The sequence below is a fragment of the Protopterus annectens genome, chromosome 2.part1, assembly GCF_019279795.1.
Source record: "Protopterus annectens isolate FY-2018-M chromosome 2.part1, PAN1.0, whole genome shotgun sequence".
NCBI classification, from domain to species: Eukaryota; Metazoa; Chordata; order Ceratodontiformes; family Protopteridae; genus Protopterus; species Protopterus annectens.
Window position 1 is genome coordinate 1,608,526,949 of NC_056729.1, and position 14,895 is coordinate 1,608,541,843.

Here is a 14,895-nt window from a genome sequence, read left to right on the forward strand (position 1 = left end):
AAAGAGTGACAGAGGAACAGTGAGTAGTTCACAGAGGTATAGGGCTATAAAGCAGGGCAGTTATTAGATTACAGAAATTTTAAAGTTTAATTAAGGATTAAAAAGTAAAGCAGTTAATTAGTAGGTAAGGGCTGCCACCTAGTGGACAAACCACTTAACTGCATGTACTTAGTGGTCCCAAAGGGTGATTGCCAAGCTAGGGCGAATGAAACAATGGAGGTGCCTGGTTACTAATTTAGGATAGAGTATGTGGGACTCAGAGAGGGGTCTGGCTGTTGGGTGCCTGGAAAGAGCATATTCTGACCACCTAACAGAGACAAGGAAGTAATGATCACTATAACAGCTAGGCATTAAATGCACCCACTTTTCTTGGCCTTTTAAACTTTGTGAACAATTCTGGGCGTCATTGAGTTCAGGTTCTGCGCAAGGAGTGAGCCGCAGATACTACTGAGTGTATAAGTCAATGGGATGTTAAAGGTAAACATATACTGACAGAAAGAAAAAGTATGTTGGAGAGATACATTATAATTGATATTATCAAGCTATATGTGCAGAAACTTTGAATATATTTATTAACACTTACTGTCATCCAGCACTCCAAAATTTCTACAGACTGTGATTGTTTAGCAGCATTGCTATTAAAGACAGTATTCAGATATTAACATCTGATAAAGCATTATTAACCAAACTACTGTGTTTGCAGCATATGTTTTGTGAAACGTACAAAAGTCTTGGTATTGGCCCATAAAGGAGAACCCAACACCTGTTCAGCACAAGTTTGGGCAATTAACACATAAAGACTTTCATTCCAGTCTCATTTCAGTTTGTTTCCAGCTAATTCCAGTATACTACAGTCTTATCAATTCTATCAGTGGTACAATGGTGCAGTGGTTAATGTCACCTCACAGCAAGTGGTTCTCCAGTTCAATTCCCTGCTGGGGTGCCTTCTGTATAGAATCTGCATGTCCTCCCTGAGTTCACGTGGGTTTCTTCTGGGTGCTCTGGTTTCCTTCCACATTCCAAAGACATGCATCTGGAGCATTTCGCCACAGGCCTCTGCTGATAATTTTGGGTCATTTCCTGTCTTTTCCAGCCCCCTGCTATAAAGCACACTTTGGCGGGCTTTTCTGGCTATAGAGAACTCAGCACAGCTCCTCGTGGTGTCCAGCAGAGTTCCTAGAGCAGCAGAGACCAGAAAAGACAAACTTTCCAGATTCTAAGTATTTCTTTCTGCATTTTCGACTTTTTAAGCCTTTTGATTGCTATTTCTGCCTGTTTTATTCTGTTATTACCTGTTTTTACTGTTTTTAATAGCTTGAATTGTTTGTTGCACTTGCTTGTTTAAGTTTTGCTTAAAAGTTAAACAACAGGCTATTACACTCAAGTGTACTAGCTTTTGATAGCAATTAGTCGAAAAACACAGCATTTATTGTATTTTCTGCCTATTTGAAAAAAAAACTTGAAAAAAACAAAAAAATATATACTCTTGTTTTCCATACTTTCCTAATAGTTTGTTCCAGTGATCAGATTTTGCTGATCCCTGGGCTTTGTCTTGGTTCCTGTGTTTCTCCATTTTCCTTGTTTGGTCAAAGGGAAGTTTCTTTACTCACCAGTGAGGGTGGGGAGTACTGAGCTGCCTGTTTGTCCTCAGAGGAGTGGTTTAAACCGGTAACTTGTAGTTTATTGGCCATTTTGGGTCATTTCCTGTCTTTTCCAGCCCCCTTCTATAAAGCGCGCTTTTTAGCACATTAGCGCGATTTAGCGTGATTTAGCGTGGAGCTGCTACCGTTGCACACTAGGGCAGCGCCGGTTAATCAGGTTTAAACTATTCGGGCTACCTAAAGTCCACTCTTCAAATTTTCCCTTAAAACTACCTTCCTCAAAGTATAATACTGTTCTATTTAGTGTATCCTATAACTATAAATTATCTCTACTTGACTCCCAAGTAGACTATTCTCTATCTGTATAGCCCATCACTTGCTCCTACAGTACTTATCACCTTGATACAGCACTCTTGTTATAGATAGTACCCCAAAAAAGCAAACCCCATTTCTCGGTCACCCACACCCCCAAAACCTTTTTTAAGTTTTTCCGTCTATTCCTTCTAGCATGTCGAGGGATCAGTTGCTAATGTCCTCTCCTGCTCAGCTGGTGAACCTGGGAATATTGAGGCAATGTTACAATTGCCTCATGTACACAGACAACCCTCTCCTCCTCCCACAAAACACAAATACATGCGAGAGATGCAACTATACGGCCAAACTGGAGACTGAGCTCTCTCAACATAGGACTGGCAAGACCAGACAGGAGGAGAAGGTAACCACACACACTATAGACCCAGTCTCACATAATACCATCACAACCTCAAATCATACACATAAACACACAAAGACATACTCGGAGGCTCTGATCAAAAATCTACCAAAACAGCAGAGGCCACCAAAGCAGACACCCAAACAACTACCACCTCAGAACACAACACCTGCAACACATAGACCACACAGTCAGAGTGTCAAGCAGTCACAGTCCTTAAGGCCAAACACAATGCCAGACACACTAGTCATTGGGGCCTCCATAGTCAGACACACTGACGTCCCGCTCACCAGACTGAGTAAGGAAAAGGTCACAGTAAGCTGCCTGTCGGGCGCTAGAATCCGCCACATAACGCAAGCACTCAGGTCTCTCAACAGCAGGTACAAGTATGACTCAATCATTGTCCACGCTGGTGTAAACGACCTGAGACGTACCTCCTTGGACTACATGAAAAGAGACATAGAGGAGCTCTCTGATTATGTAGCCCAAGCAGGTATGACCCTGACCTTGAGCAGTATCCTACCTTCACCAAGAATGATGCCACAATACAGAGATAAGATGATCAGCTTTAACAATTGGCTTAAACTTTGGTGTCATTCAAAGGGGATCCAATGTCTGTCTGCCTGGGATGACATTCTGGACAAGCCACGCTGCTTTGCATGGGATGGCTTGCACCTGTCACCCCTGGAATTCCAGATTTTGGCAAAGGCTCTTGCCACCCCCATAGTGCCTTTTTTAGGCAAGGCTCAAATTCTAAACCTACCACCCTAGAACACAACAAAGAAAAAAAACTAAGGGTAATGCTGCTCAATGCCAGAAGTCTTAACCTCAAGATGCACGCACTCGAGGCCCTTCTCAGTATGGAGAACATCGATGTCTGTGCTGTGACAGAAACCTGGTTCAAGGCTCCTGAGAGCACCCCAGCACTATCAGGTTTTACCTCATATCATGCGTTCTGGCCCCAAAATGCAGACAATACCAAGAAAGGTGGGGGGGTATCCATATTCATCAAGGACAACCACACCTCAAGATTGGTGGCAAGCGACGATGCATCGGAAACCATCCAGGTGCAATTAACCATAGGCAAGACTGCTCTGCAATTTGTAGCATGTTACAGGCCACCCTCGCAAACTCAGGAACCTCACATGGCCTTCCTGAAAACACTGGAGGGGATAAATGTATCTCCGAACACCATCATACTAGGTGACTTCAACTACCCTAATATAGACTGGGAACACTACTCAAGCCCAAACACTCTAGCCCAAAAGTTCCTGGAATTCATAAACTCAAATGCCATGGAACAACTAGTCACCATCCCCACAAGAGGAGAAAATATACTTGATCTCATCATCACAAACATGGGAGCACAATGTTCAACAGCGGAAGTATACACCTCACTGGTGAGATCAGATCACAAACTAATCTCGTTGGAGGTCCTTATCCCACCCACACCCGAAATAAAAAAGACCACAGTAAAGAACTTCTCGAAAGCCGACTTCACACTGCTTAAGACTAGTGTGGTCTCCTTTAAGGCCCCCGAGCTGGTGGTAAACATTACTCAAACCGCTGAATCACTTACAAATGCCTTCTACCAGCACCTGCAGGGCTGCATGGATCAGGCAATCCGAAGCAAAACAAAGACTCTTTGTACCAAAGGCAAGCGTCCAGTCTGGTGGACCCCAGCCATAAACAAACTCTACAACAAAAGGAGAAAGCTACTACAAGATAGAGCAAAATCCTTAAAAGGTAAGACACCGCTGATCACTGTAAGTAAAAAGCTAAGAGCTCTCATAAAATCATCCAAAGCTAATTTTGAGAGAAAAATAGCCAAGGACTCTAAAGACAACCATAAGGCATTCTTTAGCTATGTCAGAAACCTAGGAGGAAACTCCCAGATATGCTCAGAATTAGTTCAAAATGATGTGAAGATTACTGATCCTAAAGACATTGCCAACATACTGGCTGACAGGTTCAGTGCAAACTCCCCCCCCCCCAAAAGGAGAGATATCTATACCAAATTATTGTAGCCCCCCAAACATCTCTAACGCCCAGGTGAGAACTGCTCTCTCCAAGGCAAAGAACACAGTATCCATGGGACCTGATGGTGTCCCCGGCTGTGTGCTCCACGAACTCAACGAGGAATTAAACCCACAGTTAGGACAGCTGTTTAATCTTAGTCTCACCTCCGGATACGCACTCCAGGAGTGGCGCAGCCACTGTGGTCCCACTTCACAAAGGCGGTGCCTCCACCGACCCTGGAAATTACCGTCCCATTAGCTTGACAAGCCTTATCTGCAAAGCCATGGAGAGGATCATAATGGATCTCATAAATAAAGACATAGGGAATTTGCAGACTTTGGATCCAACCCAGTTTGGCTTTGTCAAAGGCAGATCATGCCTTTTAAACTTGGTTGTGTTCCAGGAAACAGTCACCAAGGCCATTGACGAGGGAAAGGCAGTCTATACAGCCTACCTAGACCTGGCGAAGGCTTTCGATACAATACCCCACTCGGGTATCATTGATAAACTCATCAACTTAAATGTAAACCCATACATTACAAGATGGGTTGCAAACTGGCTGAGTGACAGAACCCACAGGGTCAGAGTTGCTGGCGCCATGTCAGACTCAAAGCCTGTCACAAGTGGTGTCCCACAGGGCTCAGTCCTGGGCCCACTCTTGTTTGGCATCTACTTTTCTGAAGTGCAAGCAAACACAGGAGGGTTATGGCTGACAAAGTTTGCAGATGACTGCAAACTGGGCGCCATAGTCGAAAACACATCTGACACAGATATCCTTCAGAAGGGTCTCACAGAAATGGATAACTGGTGCCAGAGCCATGGCCTAAAGTTAAATGCCAAGAAATGCATAGTCATACCCTTCAGGAAAAACAAGGTTACCCCTAGCTACCATATAGGTGGCAATCCACTGATCACAGAAGAAGTTATCAGGGACCTGGGGACCCAGGTTGACAGTAGCCTTTCATTCGACACTCATATTGCTAAAGTAGTTAGGAACAACTTCTACATTGCCCACCTTATCATGAAGGGATTCACATCTAGATCAAGGGAGGTCATAGTCTCCCTATACTCATCACTCATCAGACCAATGATTGAGTACAATGCCCCATTCGGAATGTATCTGACCCGACACTTGCAGCAGCTGGAGAGGCCACAAAAGTTCCTCACCAAAAGGATAAAGGGTCTCAAAAATCTGTCTTATGCTGCCCGACTGAAAGAACTCCAGCTATATTCAGTTGCTTACCGCTTGCTCAGAGGTGACCTGTGCCTGACATACAAGGCCATGTCAAACCCAGATTTGATGAACATGCTTCATCTCAAAAAATCTAGATCCCTCAGAGCCACAAGGGCGGGAGACTTAAACCTCGACACGGTTATTAATAGGACGTGCTGGAGGGATAGATTCATCACCCAAAGACTCCCTATGCTGTGGAACAAAATCCCGGTATATGTGAGGCAGAGCACCTCACTAGCCTTGTTCAAGAGGAATCTTAACCAATGGATGGGAGATCGCAGATACACCTCAGGGGTTACCTCAGTGTCACTGCTCGATAGAGGCACAGCAAAATAATGGGCATAGTTTCTCCAAACTAAAGGGGTGGCGTAAGCCACAAAACTATGGGCTAGGCTTGTAAATGCCCTCGGGCAGATAGCCTAGTATGAACCTATGAACCTATGAACCTATGAAATGTCTGGTGAATTGAACACAGAACACAAGAGCAAGCGCTGACTTCAGGTGCTAAAAAAAGACAGACTAGGGCTTGTGAAGATCTCTCATTTATTATTGTGCTCCCCTTAATTATTGTAACTTGAAACTCCACTTATGTGGGTAGTTGTTGTAGAGAGGCAAGCCGTCCAATCACTCCATCTGCAATCTTAGGTTTGGTAATGAAGTGAATGCACCAGGACAGCCAGTTGGATGGAGGCAAAGAGGCTGATGGTCTATTTTCTTCTTCTGTCAAAATGGATTCAGTAAGGGAGGGGATGTCTGCCTTGTCACTGGCATCCTACTGCATAAGGAGGACAGCGAGACAGGGACCCACAAATGACAAACCTCAGTTCACATTAGTGAACTAGGAGGTATGAGCATGGTCATGTGTTGTCTGTGCTGTGAGGCCATTGGACACTCAGTAGGGGATACTTAAAGCGGCAAAGACCCCCTTAATACAGTAACAGATGGCATGTGGATCTTGCATAGCTTATAGTATGGTAATAAGGAGGTAGCCTTAAGGGGTACTAGATGAAAGATTGTGATGTCAGAAAATCTGCTTTGGGGAAAGCAAGAGTAGGCATATCTACTGAAAAATATTAAAAATATGTAGACTGTATCCCATGTACCCGTTGTGATGACTCTGTAAAGAAAAAGCCCAGAGTTAGAAATGATGTCTGTGTTATGCCAGTTCCTATCTATTTTGTGATTTGTGATATGAACCTGTCATTTTTTACATTCTTTTAGGAGAAGACTTAAATGTAGGTTAGTTGGGATTCCCAAGAATGGGAAAGACAATAGTAAAAGTCTTTAAAAAGCTTTTTTTTTTTTTTGGGGGGGGGGGGGATTCTCAGTGCAGCCATTTTTAAAAGTAACAGAGTTACTGATGATACTGCGTACCTTTTCCACAAACTGCCAGGGATATGCTGCAGCAACAGCTGACTTCTGGGATTAAATTATTGTATTTCCTGTACTCGGTTCCTGATCAAGTAAAAGTCTAAAAACAAACACTTGGTCCCCACTTGTTTATAACTAGTATATTAAAATATTGCTTTTCTGCAAAACCTTTCTAAACTTCATTATCCTCTCCTCTGCTCCACTTTTGTTATAGATGGAGGTGTATTCTTTCACACTTGATAAAGGAAAAAAAAATGCAAGTGTAAGGAAAATAAATGTAAATACCTTACATATATTGGCTATTCATAGGTTCATAGGTTCATAGATTAGTACTAAGCTAACTGTCCTTTGTGAGCCATTTTAAGCCTAGCCAATTATCCCTTGTGAGACTCAAACCCTGCACCTTGTGTTTGCAAACCAAGCACCTTAACCATTAGGCCACCCTCCTAACCCCTATTGCACTTCTTTGCTGCCCCCACCCTTCACTTCTAAACTCTTATTATTACACATTTAACAACTTCCTTCTGTATGCTCCTTCTTTTATTTTTTTGACCTTATGAAGATCTCTCTCTCTCTCTAGCTCTGTACTATGAACATAACATGCTATGGGCAAATGTGTCAGGGTAAGTCCTTAATGTTACAGTGCGTCTCTTTTGTTTTAATCTCTTTATACCTATTTTTGGTTGTTATTGGTACAATATTAAGACATTGTAATTATTTCACCCTGTATATTTCAGAGCGCTTTATAACATAGCACTATGCTCCTACATATGTTCTTTAGACACCCTTCTCATGTCAAATTGCACACAAATTAATTTCACTTCTCATAATAACTCAAACAAACTCAAGTATTCTCACCTTTTGTTAACAGATAATCTTCCTGATCTTTTATTGCATTTAGCACTTGTCTCAATCCTTCTTTAGACCCAAATATTATTTAATGGTCCTTTAATGTTTAATGTAACATTTAATTTAACTTTCCACACATGTGAGCGTACACCCCTCTCTCTCTCTTGACGTTGTGTGCAAGCCACATACTCCCAGGTTGAGCCTACTCTTCCGCCCTTTCAACCACCTTGGCTCTACCATCTGCTGACTGCAAACCCGCAGAATACTATCCACACTAAAAGACAAATAAAGGAACAGGACGTGCTTCCTTGCAAAATTTTAATGTAGCTGTTAGCCTACTGTTGCCATCAGTTTAGGTGTTATTGCTACAGTGTTGACTGTTGATAGTAGCCTGCACACACACCTAGACCCCCCCGTACCCATTTTTCTTCTCTTTTATGCTTTTACTTGTCTTTTTCTGTCCACTTACCTTTCCATCTTTTGTCATTTTTTTCTTTCCAATCCCTTTCTGCCACTAGGTGGAAGTATTGCTTAGAAATTGATAGCCACCAGCTCTTGTATCTCCAGGAGCTGCTTTCTGTTAGTACATACGCTGTCTGAATCCTGCATCTTGTGTTTATAGTGCCCGCTTATTGTGCTGTAAACACAATATAACACATAGTATGTGAGCAGTTTTTTCTCTCTTGTGTTTCTAAATGTCTAGTTATTGTGATGTTAACACACAGTAACACCTTGCACAATTTGTCCTGCTTTTGCCCTCTAAACTACAGCTGTGCACACCTTCCCAAGGCAATTCCTTTTACTATTTGGAATGCCAAATCCATACCTGGTATTCCCCCACCCTGCCGTAGGATCACTTTGAGCCCCTCTCTACTAGTATACTCCCCCCTGTCTTACCTGATTGTTTTTTTTTAATCTTATCCAGCTCCCAGCTAGGAAAACCAACTCCATTCACCTTCACTATGCTCAGGCTCACTCCGCTCTTCTACCCTCCCCCTATCCCCCCACCCCCACTCTTCTTAGGTTTAAACTCTCTAAACTCCTCCCACACCAAAAATTGACCAATCCACTTACCCACCCAATTTCTTCCCCTCCCCTCCAACCACACACACCTCCTCCCACTTTACCCTACACCATCTCCTGTACCCTGCCCCTGGTTAAAGCCTCACATCTCTAACTTAGAAATCCTATCCCCTGGCTCCAAAATCTACCATGCAGACAGAGCTAACAAAAGAAGTGGAGGTGTTGCCATACTATACTCCAACCAACTTACTCTCTCTCCAATCTCAACCCCCTTACCAAGCTTTGCTTGTGCAGAAATCTTCATTGTAATCTGCCATCTTAACCCCCATAAAAAATTTGTCATTGTCTCCATCTATATCCCCCCTGGTGACAACATTCCTATTCTTGAAAGCTTTCTCTCCTGCCTCTCCCACAATATTGCATATGAAATAATTATACTTGGAGACGTAAACATTGATTGGGCTTTACTTTCTTCCTCTTCTACTACTCATGGCCTCAATCTTAATGGCTTCCATCAGCTCATATCTTTCCCTACCAGGACCAACAAAACCTCTATCTCTGGATCTGTTAAAGACTAGATCTTAACTTCCGACCCCTGTATCTATCATAACACTGGCACACTTCCCAACTCTCTGAGTGACCACTCACCCACCTATGTCCATAGGTACTCTCTACAACCACCCAAAGAACACCTCTACAGAGTATGTTGCAATCTGACTCACTTCGACACAGACAAGTTTAACCCTACACTGTACAACATCAACTGGACCTTCCTTTCTAACCTCCCCCTAAATGATGCTGTAACTGCCAAAATATTTCTAGACATATCAAACACCATGGCCCCATCTAGAAAAATTAGAGTAAAATCAAACTGTGCCCCCTGGCTCACCAAGCAAATACATTTTATTATGCACGGGAGAGACACTGCCTGGAAAACCTGGGTCAAAAATAAAACCCCTCCCCTACTCCAACACTACAAAGAACTTAGAAACAAGTGTAAAAAACTAATCATTAATGATAAAAAATAATTTTTCATTTCCAACCATTGCAGCCCACATACCAACCCCAAGAAATTCTGGTCCAGCATTGACACAATCCACTACCCCAGTACCCCTCTCACCCCAACCTCTTCCCCCTCAATACTGCCACTGAAATGCTGCCCTATTAAACAATTACTTCATAGAAACAATCCAAAACCTAACCCAAGATAGTCCCAAAGCCTCTTCTTTACCTTTACCTCACAGCCCATCTTCCTCTAATGCCTTCTCCTTACATCCTGTTCCCACTGTCTTTATCAAATCCCATCTAAATAAACTCAAATCCTGCTCTCCCTCTGTAGACAATTTACCCCCCTCACTTCCTTAAAATTGCTGCCAGTTCTATTGCCTACCCAGTCTCTATCCTCATTAATCATTCCATTACCGAGTCTGTTGTCCCCAAATTATGGAAATCCTTTTACACAATTCCTCTCCATAAAGGTGGTACCTCCACTGATCCCTCAAACTATCGTCCCACTGCTATACTATCCCCACTTTCCAAAATACTAGAAAAATGCATTAATTCTCAGCTACTTAAACACTTGTTTGATAATAATCTCTTAACTCCCACCCAGAACAGCTTTAGACCCCATCACAGCACATCTACTGCTCTACTCTCTTTCATACAAACTGTAGCAGAAGCCCATGATAGCAGCCTACTTCTTTCCTGTCTATTCTTTGATCTCTCAAAGGTTTTTGATACTGTCTCACTCTAAACTGTTAATTAAACTTTCTGACCTTCGCCTCTCTACCCTTCTATAGCCTGGTTCACTAATTATTTATCTAATAGACTACAATCTATATGCTGGCAAACTGTCACCTCCTCATTTCTGCCTGTCTACACTGGTGTTCCCCAAGGATCTATTTCGGGTCCCCTCTTGTTCAATTTCTTTACTAACAACTTAAACTCTGCTACTATCCTCTCAATACTCCTACAATATGCTGACGACTCCACCCTTATTACCACTGTCACAGTATCCCTGAACTCGCTTCTCTTACCCAAGACACATTCACTTCCATTGAACCCTGGCTCACTGATAATCAGCTAATCTTAAATCCTAAAAAAAATAAACTTCTACTTTTCCTTCCTAAAACACTAGCACAACATAAATCCTCTTTCTCCATCACCTCCCTTAACAATACCATTATCAGACCAGAACCACTAAATTACTTGGTGTCACCATCGATGATGAACTAAAACTCGATGTACATATCGATCAATGCACAAAGAAAACCCACCCAAAATTTGGCCTCCTGCCATATCTAATCCTAAATTTATTTCTACCTCCTCCAAACTTTCCCTAGCCACATCTCTCCTTTTACCCTGTCTTCTTTATGCTGCTCCTGTCCTTACTAATCTCCATTCATCTCTTCTCAGCAAAGTGGAGCAAACCTACAATAAAATAGCTAAGTTTGCCTCCAGTCTCCCCCCTATAAATCCCATCACTGCCTTACCCTAAAGACTTTGCAATGGCCTGAATTCCCCAAACAACTGCTCCATCCTCAACTGCATATAACACACTCTATTCTTTATAACCCCACCTTCTGCCCATCTATCTCTAACATTCTAGCACCATACAATCCTTGACGCCAGTTACATACATTTGACAAACATCTTCTGGACACCTATAAACCCTCATAAAATATTGGGAAGTCACTTTACAAATACTCAGTCGCCAGCTCCTGGAACTCCCTCCCACATAACATAAGAAACATCCCTCATAAGTCCCAGTTCAAACTTGAACTTAAACACTATCTTCAAAACACCTGGTCCTATCCCTGCCAAGCTCAAACTTGATTCTAGCTAACCCCCTCTGAAATCTACTGTCTTCTCTCATATTTTCTCTGTTTCCTCCAGCATCCACTCTGTTCTCTCATATCTTTCTCTTTCCTCAGTTCCTGCTCCTCTCCATAGTGCTAATACTACAACACACCAACACCCTGTTTCTTCTAAATAAACCTTTACATCTAGATTAACTTGTCACTACTGTATAGATATACACTGAAACCTACATAACCGTTAAATTGATTGTTTCACTTTGCTGTATATTTTGCTTGTTATATGCCATCTGTGATATAAGTGTTTGTCTTGAATGACCGTAATTGTAAATGGAGCATTTATCCTCCGGTCTCCACTGAAAACAGGACTTTGGCTCAGCTGGACCAACCCAGTTAACAAATGACAATAAATAAAATAAATAAATAAAATAAATAATGTGCATTTTTAACCTTACTTATTACATTTTATGTCATTTATATTTTTTATTCAACTTATCTACTTACATCTTTTTGTAATGTGTTTTACATCTTTTTTATCCTACTTGCCTCTGCTATAATGAGTTTTCATCTTATTGTAATTGATCTTATCTGCATGCCTTTTGTTTGTACTTTGTTATTGTCGGAATGGTCCAGGTCATTCCTGAAAAGGGTCTTTGGTCCAGTTCACCTACCTGGCTAAACCTTAAACTACTGGAGAGGCCATTGAGAAATGAAGGCTCATATGTCAGATTTTCTGATACAGATTTTTTAACAAGCATTTTGACATTGCTAAATGAAGTTATTTCTCCTTCCTCAGTTCCTGCTCCTCTCCAAATAAAAATAAATAACATTACTTTAGAAAAAAAAACATGCTTAGATTGTGTGCAGTTGTTGCATTGTAGAAAAACAAACAATAAGGAAGAAAACTGAAGGCAAAGCTTACATTTGCAGTTACTATACTCTTCACCTAGAACAATCAAACAGAAAGTAATAGTTTAGATTTGATTACAGAAAGCAACATAGCTTTTGCTTTAATAGTTATATTACATGGCATAACTTTGTACATCAATTTTCTATCAATATGCTGAGATTAGATTTGGCGAACACGGAATGTCGAACAACAGTTGGATGACTTCCATGTTGCTGAACTACTTGCATTCAAGTTCCCTGTTACATTCGCCCATAGGACTACAGATCGCAGTACAGTGCGTATTGGGCAATTTACCCTTTTTCCCCACTGTAGTGCGATATCAGAGTTGGAATATATATAATTTGCAGGGAGTATGAGGGGCTTTCCCTCCTGCAAAAATGGGCATTTCTGTGTTGTGCAAGTATGTACTGCTGAGAAGTAAAACATCCATTGCTGTTCTTAAAGGTGCAGGGGAAGGCATATGTCGAATAATGCCGATTCCTCAAATTTGGCATTAAATTTGACATAGTGAATGTCTTCCTCTGCTGTATTATGGAGTTGTGATTTGTGCAAATGACCAGATTTTGTTCTGGCTTTCGTGATTTTGATAGTAAACCTTGTACACCAACCACATCCAGCGATAGACTTAAATACAATCTGCTTATTGTTAAAAGTTTTTTCTTGCTGCAAGTAGGCTTTCCACTGATGGTAAAATGCAACATACACACTCTTTCTACCTCTCTCTCTCTCTCTATGTCTTTATGTGTGTGTGTGTGTGTGTGTGTGTGTGTGTGTGTGTGTGTGTGTGTGTGTGTGTGTGTGTGTGTGTGTGTGTGTGTGTGTGTGTGTGTGTGTGTGTGTGTGTGTGTGTGTGTGTGTGTGTGTGTGTGTGTGTGTGTGTGGTGTGGGTGTGTGTAAAATTTGTAGCAACTAAGGAAGCACTGACATAAATAAGACACAGTTGTGAACCTCACACTTGCATTTCTGCTTTAATAGTTATATTACATGGCATAACGTTGTGCAACAATTTACTATCAATATGCTGTGATTAGGTTTGGCGAACACGGAATGTCAAACAACAGTTGGATGACTTCTGTGTTGCTGACCTACATGCATTCGAGTTCCCAGTTCAGCGAATGCACTGTGCATTCGCTCTTAGGACTACAGATCGCAGTACAGTGCGTATTAGGAAATTTACCCTTTTTCCCCACTGTAGTGCGATCTCAGAGTTGGAATATATGTAATTTACAGGGGGTGTGGGGGGCTTTCCCCCCTACAAAAATGGGCATTTCTGTGTTGTGCAGTAAGTATGTACTGCTGAGAAGTTCAACATCCATTGCTGTTCTTAAAGATGCAGGGGAAGGCATATGTCGAATAATGACGATTACTCTAATTCAGCATTAAATTCGACATAGTGAATGTTTGCAATTTAATGCTGATTTGAAGCTGTTTCACTCTGAATTACTTAAAGGTAAAAGCCTTTTGTTATGAACAAGAGATTCTGACTAATAGTTAGGAATCATTTTACAAACTGGGTAAGATTTAAAACAAAGAATGACTGGAAATGACACCAGCAAGTAGAATTCCATTTTTAATAATCCAGTTCATGTTTTGAATGGACGTCACTTCTATTCACCTTACCAGGTGACAGTTCTTACAGTTAATAACTGAGATTTATACGTGTCATCTTTTTCTGTTTGAAGAAAGAGAGAGAGAGATTATTGTCAATGAGGACAAAGTTTATTTTTCCAGTCCAAATTTTCAGAATAACTTCATTTAGCAATGTCAAAATGTTTGTTAAAAAATCAGTATCAGAAAATATGACATGTGAGCCTTAATTTCTAAGTGGCCTCTCCAGTAGTTTAAGGTTTAGCCTTAGAACAATTTCACCCACTTTCTTGGTATAAAAAATATATTTGAAAACAATCATTCAGATAATCTCCATGCTCATGAGTTGTCAGTGACACCTTTTATATTTTTTTATAAAAAATTTCCAGCCTCTGTTTGCACTTGTTCTATACTTTCAAAGGTTTTTAGCCATTAGCATTGATTTGCAGATCTTGGTAATCAATCATTTGTTTTATAAAAAAAAAACTTTCCATTGTGGCTAATAATACTTTTTATGATAAAGGTTTTCTTTATGGGAATTTTGAAGTGGCTATATGACATGAAGATTTCAAATTTGTTTCACACTGTCAAAAGCATATTTCTGTCGAACAGATGATGTCAGTTTGATTGATTCTGTCTGGAGCAGACATTGTCTGCCATCAGCAGATGGAATATAAAGCCAACATTCTGAGAAAAAAAGAAGAGGCTGGGGTGCCTTCTGTGCGGAGTCTGCATGTCCTCCCTGTGGTCATGTGGGTTTCCTCTGGGTGCTT